The sequence below is a fragment of the Trachypithecus francoisi genome, unplaced genomic scaffold (genome assembly GCF_009764315.1).
Source record: "Trachypithecus francoisi isolate TF-2019V2 unplaced genomic scaffold, Tfra_2.0 Lachesis_group18, whole genome shotgun sequence".
NCBI lineage: Eukaryota > Metazoa > Chordata > Mammalia > Primates > Cercopithecidae > Trachypithecus > Trachypithecus francoisi.
Genome location: NW_022681463.1, coordinates 66,201,750 through 66,212,649, shown reverse-complemented (window position 1 = coordinate 66,212,649; position 10,900 = coordinate 66,201,750). Strand labels below are relative to the sequence as shown.

At 44.2% G+C, this 10,900-nt stretch overlaps 1 long non-coding RNA gene across 1 annotated transcript; it reads right to left on the bottom strand.

Annotated features, from left to right (window-relative positions):
* Nucleotides 1-6,188: 6,188 nt before the first annotated feature.
* LOC117063763 lies at nucleotides 6,189-10,900 on the bottom strand. The gene is made up of 2 exons (XR_004429058.1): nucleotides 10,778-10,900; nucleotides 6,189-6,489 (listed from the first exon to the last, which is right to left on the bottom strand). It is a non-coding gene; the product is annotated as an uncharacterized LOC117063763 (long non-coding RNA).

The window sequence follows — 10,900 nt, the reverse complement described above, 5'->3', positions numbered from 1 at the left end:
TGAATCTGGGGAAGTGTTCAAGATTCCTCTGTAAATGAATCTTAATTTTTGTTTAATGCTTAATTTAAAATAGTTTTTGCTATGTAAAAATCTTATCATGAAGATGTTAACCAAATTTATTTGTGGAAAGCTACTATGTGAAAATAATTGATTATGGACATTAACCAATTGAATGACATCAGCTATGACATGTATTTTGAGGACTGTTGACCTCTATTTTTGTTCTTCAGAATTTTTGTTTGTTTGTTTGTTTTGAGACGGAGTTTTGCTCTCGTCACCCAGGCTGGAGTGCAATGGTGCGATCTCGGCTCATCGCATCCTCCATCTCCCGAGTTCAAGCTATTCTCCTGCCTCAGAATCTCGAGTAGCTGGAATTACAGGTATGCGCCACCACACCCAGCTAATTTTTTGTATTTTCAGTAGAGACAGGGTTTCTCCATGTTGGTCAGGCTGGTCTCGAACTCCCAACTTCAGGTGATCTGCCCACCTCGTCCTCCCAAAGTGTTGGGATTACAGGCGTGAGCCACCGCGCCCAGCCTTTTCAGATTTTTTAAGGCTGGCTTTGAATTGGTTTTCCCAATCCCGTTTTGATTCCCTTCATTCTTTAGTGTTTGGTCTCAGTGGAACAAGAGTTGTTCACTGTATCCCAGACCTTGCATCAGCCCTCCCATGACACGATGTGCCGGTTGTTTTCTTGAGCTCTTGAGTGATCCATTCTTGAGTGAGCTATGACTTTGTCTCTTTCATGTTTTCCCCTAGTATTTGAATCCTTTTAATTAAGGTGTTTATTAAAAGGATACTTTAATAGTACTTTTTGTTTTTGTAATGCAAGCTTATTATGCTAAAGTTTTCAAACCAATGTGTTCAATAGAGATGAAAAAAGAAAACTAATTCCTCCGTAAGCGTAAGTTTATTTTTTTTCCTCACTTAAGACAAAGCTAATGTTCTAAAAGGTTGTGAGTCTCCTTACATGTGTCTTTACCCTTGACAAGGTAAAACAAGTTATAATGGTGGGTGTGACTGATGCTTATTAGTCCCTAGCAAATTAGTAGACGTTTTGTCTCCTGATAACTCTGGCTTTGATTAATGTTTGCTCGCTGCAGTGAGGCCTCATGAACTTTCAAGATGGCACTCCTTCATTGGAGAAAGCATTGGAGATTCTTACGTAAACCTGTTGTGTTTATTTTATCATTTGTTTAAAACATACTTTTCCTGAGAGATAAAACGTCCTCCCTTTTTTCTGAGTTCTAATTGGCATCAGCTTCCGTATTTCAAGGCAGCTGCTTAGTGGGGAAATGCAGGGGGCCCTGGAATCCAAACACACCCTCGCCTGCTCCCTGACTCTTTCTTCCACAACAGAAGAGAGCAATGACCAGTAGTTGAAGGCACTTTACTTTTTCATAAAATAGACTAATGTAAACCCAGTTTTGGAGACATTGAATGATGACTCTTTTTCAGGCTCCAAATGAACTATCTGTTTAAACAGCAGGATATGTCAGGGAAAAAATCAAGTTTTAACTTTTATTAGATCTCTCCTGTTTAGTTCACTCCGACTATATGTGTCTGACATTATGAGAGTGTTTATACAGGGTGTGAGTGAGTAGTTACCTTTCTTCCTGTTGAAACATTAGGGAAGACTGGGGCCCAGTGGCTGAGAGCTAAGGTCAGAGTTGGGCAGAGCTAGGTCTGAAGGCCACTTCTTCCACTTAGCCCATGCCTCAGTTTCCCCTCTATGAAACATGGATAATAATACTATGTACGTCACACTCACAGGACTATAGGAGGCCACATATGGAGAATATTTAGCTGGGTGCTTGACGCAAAACAAGCATCAACCAACAATAGCCACAATGATATTGTCGCCACGTTTTTCAGCTTGAGTTCCCAGGTGGATACCTCTGATATTAGATAACACTGATATTACACACCATTGGTATCTGTAGATACCAAATGTGATTAGCTAACAGTGAATGTAGACATGACAGTGCTTCATGAGGTAGACATCAGGCTTCGGACATGCCTCCATCTCCTTTCTCCAACCAGAACCCCTGTGAGGGGGAAACAGCAAGTGAAAATACTGCAAAGCTTTGCATTTAGAAACCGGAAAACAGATGCACAGAGCAGTCTGCCTCTGTGTAAATGTACATTGTAATCAGTTTTCTAACTCTGCCTTTACAAGGATGAGTTAAGCGGTTCGTTGACATATCATTATCACATTCTGAAGATAAACAGCCACGGGATCTATGAACTCTCATCAGGCAGTTAATTATTCTTGAATTTTTCTGCACTCTTGAAACATATTCTATTTATTTAACCGTCCCCTGGGAGCCCTGGTCGCTTTTGTCCCTGCCACACGGCCAGTGGTGTAAAACCTCTGCATCTGTCAGATTTCTCCATGTGGAGCATAATTGCCTGATTTCCATTTGAAAGTACAGCCCTGACATTAAAACGACATAGACACACCAGTGATAACAATGGCTTCCTGACACCTACCAGAGGAGAGGGGGCGAGGGGGCATAATGCAGGAATAAATACATGCACGAATGAACGTTCGCCTCCACGGGGCCAGGTCTGAATTTACAGCTGCAGATGAAGTGTTCCTCAGGAGCAAACAAAAAGGAAGAATGAAAGAATAAAAGAAAAAGAAACCAATAGATTAGCATCCGCGAGTCTGTTGGAGCCAGATGGCTCTCTGTGGAGAGCGAGCTGTCCTGCTTTCTCCCAGTAACCCCGACCAGCAGACAGCAAGCCTGCTACACGGGGAGAGAAATGATCTCATTCCTCAGCTGGGCACGTGAGCCGCCTTCTTTCTCTCACACACAACTCGAGCTGAAGGGAAGTTGGAAAAGAGAGAAAGGGTGAAAAGGAAGGGGTGGGGGAAAACGGGTGATTGTAAAGAACAAGCAGGTCCTCGTAGCCCAGAAGAAGAGAGACACCAGACCCTGGGCAGCCCTGAGCGTTGAAGAACTGTCTCCAGATGTCCACGAAGGAGAAGACAGGGAGACAGAGGGGACACCCAACACATTGTTATCTCCTCCATACACATCCATGAACTTCACCTCCATGATCCAATGTTGCCTGGAAGGCTTGGTGTGTAGAGGCTGGGAGGAGGGGTGCAGGCTGCTGTAGAGGCCATGGGGTTAAGTTCTGTGCCCCACTGGAAAGGGGCAGTGAGCAATGTTTTCATTTCTTCCTAATGACAATGTCTGCCTGTCTCTGTGGGCCACAGGCCAATGAGTCTGTCAGTCTTCAGCCTGCAGGACCAGCCATCTGCTGGGATCCTGGTCTGCCATGCTCCTGAACAGGTGCCTGAAGTGGAGGCAGCTGGAGTGGGGGGCAGACAAATGGAACCGACAGGTTGTAGGGTGGGAGGGCTCCTATCCTTCAAGATTCTGAGGCTGAGAGGGGCCTGGTCTGGGGTCATTCTGCCTGCCCTGCTGAGCAAAGTATTCACTGCTCATAAACAAGCCTGTTGTCTGGAGTGACAGCCACACGTGGGGGCTGGTGGACATCAGACAGACCACCAGATGCTGGTGTTAGGGCCTAGCACTTGCAGGTGTGTGCAGAGGTGCAGGCCTCCTTCGAGCGAATCTGCCCGCTTAGTGAGTGTTTACACACCCTAAGGGCTCCTGGGTAACACACCAGGGCTCCTGAGGCCTCCCACCCAGAGAAGCAGACCAAGAGAGAATGAAGGTGCCTGTGGGAGTGAGTGCAGAGGCTCACGGAGTACTTTGTCAGCCTGGCTAGGTTGCCTGGGCACCTGAAGCTTGTCTCCAGCAGTGTTTACTGAAAAGAATAAATAGTAGTTTCCAGGGTGACACCAAATGCGGGGAGATGTAGTCATTCATTTACGGCTGGAAACTATTATTTAACTGCTAATAAATATTGAGCACAATTCTCTTCATTTTCAGCCCAGGATGGGGGCACCTGCTTCACAATTCCTGTCAGTTGTCGGTAAAACTGAACATTAAGCTGGCATATTCTGTCAGGGCCAAGGAAGCAAAACAAGCTGCCAGCTGGGGGCTAAAAACACAGGCTCTGGCTTTTCTTCTTTCTAAAAATGAAACGGAAAGCCAGCACCCCACCAAAGAACTGTTCTGCTCTTTATCTCCCAGGCACTGCTACCACATAACAGGGTTCTTCGTTCTGTACAGGATTCTCACTCACAGCAGAGCTAAGGATTTCGAAGGAAACCATATCACTAAAGTAACAAGAGTGTGAGCTCCATCATCGTTCCTTGCCTCCACTTAAGCAGGAAGATCAGTCACTCAATAGGAGCATTTAAGAAAATTGTAAAATGCTAGCGTTTAAGGAGCGCTTACCAAAGTGTCGGCCCTGCTTCTAAGTGTTTTGTGTACATTTCATGTAATCTTCATGACAACCCTACGCAGCAGGTTCTCTGATTATCCTTGTTTTACAAATGGAATGCCAAGTCCTAGAGATGTTAAGCAACTTTGCCAAAGTTGCACAGCTAGTCCCAGGTCCATACCACCAGGCTTTCCCGCCTCTTTAGATGGTATAATAACTGAGCTTTAGGCTCCCTGTTTTGGCTGCTCACCAGTGGTGCCATCTTGGGCTACTAAGTCTCCCTGAGTTCCCATTTCCTTATCTGTCAAGGAAGGACTGGGATAGTGGTCTTATAGGGTTGCTGTCAGGAGCAGAAGTAATGTGTAACATACATGCATGCAAGGCCAGTGCCCGGCACATGGTTGAGGCTCCATAAATGTTAGTACAGATGGTACCCTGATGGTTTGATTTAACAGTTTTTCAACTCTACAGTGGGTTTGTTGGGAAGTAATCCTGTCGTGTGTCAAGGAGCATCTGAGTTAAGATAGTTTGATTTACAGTTTCAACTTTACCATGAGTTTATCAGGATATAAACATTTTATCAGGATATAAACCTGATGCATTTTTGTATTTTCAGCTTACAATGGGTTTATCTGGACAGAACCCTCATAATAAGTTGAGGAGCATCTGTGGTTACTACTACTGTGAGCATTGTCATTATCTTTGTGCTCTTGTATTTCACTGAATTCTCACACACACACATGCACACATAAAACTGTGGGGTAGGTGGGGCAGCTATCACTAACCCCATTGTACAGCTGGTGTAGCAGGTGGTAAAGCCAAGAACCCCCATCTCTTGACTCTGCACTTTGTCTAATCTGAGCTTGCCGTTTCCTGCTGGACTGCAGGTCACACCTGTCCATTTCTAGACACAAGACACAGTTGCTCTCTAGAAAGACTGGAGCAAGGAATTCAACTCTTGTCACTTTCCCTTTGTCTCCAGGCCCCGGGATTGGCTGAAGATGGAGCTAGGTCCTGCTGTGCCCTCCTGGGAACTGCTGAGACAGTTAATGCCTCTTGGGACAGGTAAGGTACTAGCTTAAATGGATCACAAGCTCCTGTGTGCCCTTAAGATTTTCTTTAATGTCTAGGTCAAAAAAATACTTATTTTCTTATCATCACGAAATGCAGATGCATAGCCCCATCTCAGGCCTCTCTTCCCCTAGTTGGGGTGGCCTCTGAGAACATTTCCAACACTCCTCTTTGCAGAAGGCATCCTGCACCTACAGCTGGAAGCAGGAGAGGAACCAGCCAAAGGACCTGGGTGTCTTGGCTGTACTCTGCCTTCTTTCCTTAGCTTTCCTAACTCTGCCTTTCCGGTGATTTTCATGTTTTCCCTTTCATTTTACTTTCAGAAAATCTCTGGGGAATGCAGCTTTTGTTCTGTTACTTCACGCAATTCCCAGGACTGGGAATGAAAATTATTTCCTTTCACAACTTCTGGCTGAGTGCCTTTCACAGCCCGGCTGCGTTCTGGGGTGATTTATAAACTGCAGAGCCTGGGTGTCGTTTCTCCTCCTCCTCCTCCTCCTCCCCCTCCTCCTCCTCCTCCCCCTACCCCTACCCCTTCCCCTCCTCCTCCCTTTCTCCTTCCCACCACCCTTTAAAACGAGGTGAGCCTCCAGAGTCAGGGTGTCAGCCACTGGGGCTCTTGTTCAGGCAAAGGCTCAGTGGAACCATAGTGATGAGAACTTGAAGCCATTCATTCCTGTTAGAAGAAGACAGAAATAGGCCTCAAGGCCAAACTTACATCTCTGAGAACAAATTTGACCCAAAATCTCAAAGTTTAGGGTTGGCTTTGAACTAAGAATATAAAAGCACATTTTCCAAACTTGTCAGGATTGTGTTTCATTTCTAGACTTTTATTCTCAAAGGGGTGATGAGGAAGAGACACAGCTTAAGAAGTTTTGAGCTGAGAAATGAAAAGAAGTCACTTTTCTTTGCTGCCACAGAACTAAGTAGGGGGAAAATTAAGCCCAGGGGTTCATTTAACCTGTTACAACAAAACACAGAAACCAGACGGCAGAGTGTCATTTGCAAGGTGATGTGTCTTTGTCGGAACTGAAGGCTGTCGCAGGTCGGCTGCCTCCATGGAGTCCCCATCTGCCCCTGCACTCCCCACAGGGATGGTTTCATCAGGAGCTGAAAGAACACAGAGGGGTGAGCAAGTGTTGGAGCCTCAGACTGTCTGTCTGGGCCAGACCCTGGGGAACATGTGTGGACACTATGTGCCTCCTTTTCTACTCAGCGTGACCCTGGACAGGAAGAAGTCTTCACGGCCGAGGCCAAACAGCCCAGACAGACCACTGCCTTGTGGCTATTTGATTTCTTTGAACTGCCCTGTGCCATCTTTTTGGTCATGCCCAAATCTTTGCTTCTACATAAGTCACACACTAGCACCAAGCCTCCTTGTCTTCTGGCCTGTGAGTTCTGAGCAGCAGACACGGAGGCTGAAGGTCAGAGCCAGCATTGCCACTACTTGCCCTGTAACCCTGGATGAGTTACTGAAGCTCTCTGGGCCTCAGTTTTCCTCATCTGAAAAATGGGGAAATAACACCTACCTCCCAGGGCTGTTACGATCATTCAACTAGATGATTTATACCAAGTGATTCACACAATGCCCCACAGAGCACAAACCCAAAGATGCCAATTAGTATTTCTAAGCATGGGAGGGACCCCTGGGAGAAGGCCCTGGAGAAAAACTGCCTCCGGGACTGTGCACCAAGGCAAGAGAGAGAGAGTGGGATCAGAGAAGGAATGGGATAGAGTCTGGGTGGAGGACACTGAATCTATCTCCCCCCGTGTTCCCTGCAGTCTCCTTTGGAAGGGCAGCGTCTAAGATTTTAAAGTCATATATCATTCCCATTTCCTTTTTAAAAATATAAATCATTGTCACAGAGACATTCAAGTTCAGAAAGTCGCATGTGTTAGGTCTGAGGCTCATGTGTATCTAAGTGTTATAGAAAGTGGGAAATCAAGAGGGGCTCCTGTCTTCGGCCTTATCTTCCCAAAATAATGGATGACTTTGTTTTTTCACTATTAGAGTCTGTTAGCACCTCAGACTTCTTCCTGAACCTGGATTAGTGATCAGTTTTGTTTTAAGATCCTAAGAGCACAAACGATGAGACTGAAACAGGCCCCATTCGCTAATGTACTGCTCATTGAGGAATGTCAGTGATGACGTACATGTGGAAAATTTGGGGCTGCCAGACCTCTCCCCAGTCTCATCTCAGTCTCAGACCCAGAATGAGGTGAAAATTGGAGAGAGGGCCCTGGAGCAGAGAAAGGGGAGTTCCTGGGACATGTAGGGCCGTGTCACTGAGGCAATTTCCAGCAATGATTTACAGGAAGCGTTTAGCTTATGCATAGATTGGGGCCAATCCGAAAAGGAATTAAGGTTCATGAAACGCTCAGCTGTGACCTCTTATAGTGTGTGGCCCAACCAGAGTTAGCTAAGTACAGATGTCATTAGCTATAGATTCATTTGATTGCTATTACGTATTCTCTGTCTCTCTCTCTCTCTCACACACACACACACACACACACAACTGAATTATATTCAGCAGTATTTTATGCTCTTTGGAAAGATACAGGGTGTTTTGTTTTTGCTTTTTGCAGATTCTCTACTAATTTTGTTATTCCCAATACCCTCATCTCTTTCATTTTGAATTATGGAGTTTATTGCAGTATTGTATTTTTGAGATGTGAAAACTAGTATAATTAGAACTAAGTTTTTCAAAAATGGGAACATGCAGGTTAAATGATAAGGACAGTGTATTTGTGAAATTTGGGTTCCATTTTGTTTTATCATTGTAGCAAATAGAGAAAAAATGAGTTGATTACAGATGGAAGGGTAATTTTTTTCTATTGAGAAGACTTGGTCAACTGCCTCCACATCCATCACCACCCATCAGCACTACAAAGGGCAGCTGAACTCCCCCTCAATACTCCTCTGTGCCCCAGTTTCTCCAGATGTAAAACAACACCACTCAACACATCTGTCTCCCCCTCAACTCAAAGAAATGTTATAAGAATCTTTGAGAGAAAAGAATCTCCACAAAAGTGTTATAATCCCAGAACTTACTTGTTTTGTATCTTTGTAATTGTATGAAAAGTGGAGGTTACTCTAGTAAAAAATGAAAACTGAGCTGGAAAGGGCTGGAATTGCTAAAATAAGCGGAAATACGATAAAGGAAACCATTCGCTGTACCCAGCAGCTGTCAGGCTGTGTTCATGATCTGCTCTTGCTTCCTGAGAGCACCATGATTTCTTTGTAACCAAGAGGAATAATCTATTTTCTGGCCTAACCTCTCATAAGGTATTTTGGAAGTAAGCTGAACACTAGGAAATAATATTTTACAGATCTCTTCATCTCCTCTTTATTCAACACTCTTTAATTTTTCCCCCTTGCAATTTCTCTTCTCAGAAATGTCGCTTTTTAGCGTTGATTCATCTCTCCTGCCTCATAGCACATTTTTCTCTCTTCTAGCCTGACCATTTTTCATTTTTCTCACTTGTATCTTAACTGGATCTTCCATCTCCTCCATTTCTACTCCTATTTCCTTTAAATTCATTTTCCTCTTCCCCTTTTCTCTCCCTAAAGAGTGAACAGACAACAGACAGGACAATCAGCTAGGACTGTGCTGAGAAAATGAACTGACACAGCACAGTGAAAGCTGGACAAGCCAAACCTGACTCCATCAATTTGAGTTGACGCCTCTGACAATTCAAACAAGACTTGGTCAGCACAGAACCGCAAGGCTGTCATGGAATTTTCACACATATATGTTTGACATTCTACTCCAATTCAGTTCCACAGTCCAGATGGTGGAAGAATTTTGTTTACTTGAGACAAATTCTCATCCATCATCTTTTGCTCCCACAAGACCATTGCTCACAACCCCCAAGGACTGCCTATGAGCACCATCATTTTGTTACAGTTAATGCTCACTGTTGTGCACAGCTGGGAAATGTAGCCTTCTGGTTAATTACATTTTCCCATTAATAGAACTTATAAGGTACATCTTCCATGGGTTGCTGACATCTAGATACCTGGGATACTCTAAACACCAAAGCTAACTTGAACAAGTTTAGTCATTCTTGGAAATTTTAGAGGAAACTTCAGGACTCATGGAACATCAAGGGTACCAAAGATGTGTTGTAGATGTGGGTAGTATAATATAATTGGGATTTTCATTTGGTACAATGTAAAAGTGGTCTGGGGGTATGCAATAGCACAAGTCACATGGGAAATAAGGGTACCACGTGAAGCACATTATATCTTTTTAAAATTTTCCTCCTCAGTATTAATGTGTGTTTAGATGTTCAAAGGAAAGAAATTCATGACCTTCCAGATTACAAAACAGTATATGCATGACAATTCCATTTTTGTAAGAAAAAACATGTGTGTATACACATACACACAACCTCCCACACTCAAGTCAGGGAAGATATGACCCATATTTTAATAGTAGTCTCTCTGGGTGATGTAATTATAAGTGCTTTTGTTTTCTTCTTTTGGTTTATCCGTGCTTATTAAAAATTAAATATTTTTTCTATAACACAAATAAACAAATAGTCTTTAATTGGACAAATCACATAGCTCAGTATTAAAATCAGCACAGAAATCTATCTCAATATAGATCAAGAACAGATTAAATGAAAAGAATGGTTGCAGAAGACTTCTTCCCATTTGGAAAACACCTATCATGTGAGATTGTCAAACACAAACTTGGAGGCTGGGGAGTTGGGGGTGGTAGTGGCTGCAGCGATAGCAACATGGAATGTGAGGAAATGCTGTTGCCTTGGGGAATAGAGGTGGGATGTGGATCATCACCTGCTATCACAGGCAGGTTCTATGAGTCATACACGATATGATATGGGGTTACAAGAAGGATTCTTGCATTTTCCATTAAGATAATCCCTTCATAGCATTCCTGCATCTGTTTCTAACCTTCTAAACAGAATAAGATATGGAAGACCACATCTTGGTTTCAACATTGATTATCCGCGACTAGGGTGAAGGGTTTGGCCTGAGCCTGAAATCAGACACTCAGTCGTCTCAGGGCCCTGCAACACCATGGTTTCACCCCACCCATGGCTTCACCCAATCCTGGTCCTTGACAGCACAGGGCCTATGCCACCGTCCCACCTCTCTCCCCACCCTGGACTGGCCTTTGCTCAGTGTGGTCTCCACTTGTACAGAGCTCTGTACCCCTCCCGCTTGCTTCCATCTCAGTTTTCCCAGGGTTCACCGTCATCCCAGAGGAAGGACAGGCGAAGTGTGAACAGAGAAAAGAGACATAAATTTCAAAAATGAAATTTTAGGGGAAACTCTACCAGTGAGTGTAGACTTCTACCCTAGTGATACAAAGAGTGCAATGGCATTACCAGGATGAGGGGAGGGGTGGCTGTTCTGGGATCATCCTACCTGGTTGCCTCTTTCTATCCATGGGCAAAACAGGCCATGCTGTGCAGGAAATAAATTCCCAGCTTCCAGAAGTCCCCACATTTTCCAGAGACCAGAGCAGATCCTTGCCTATTCTCGTTTCTG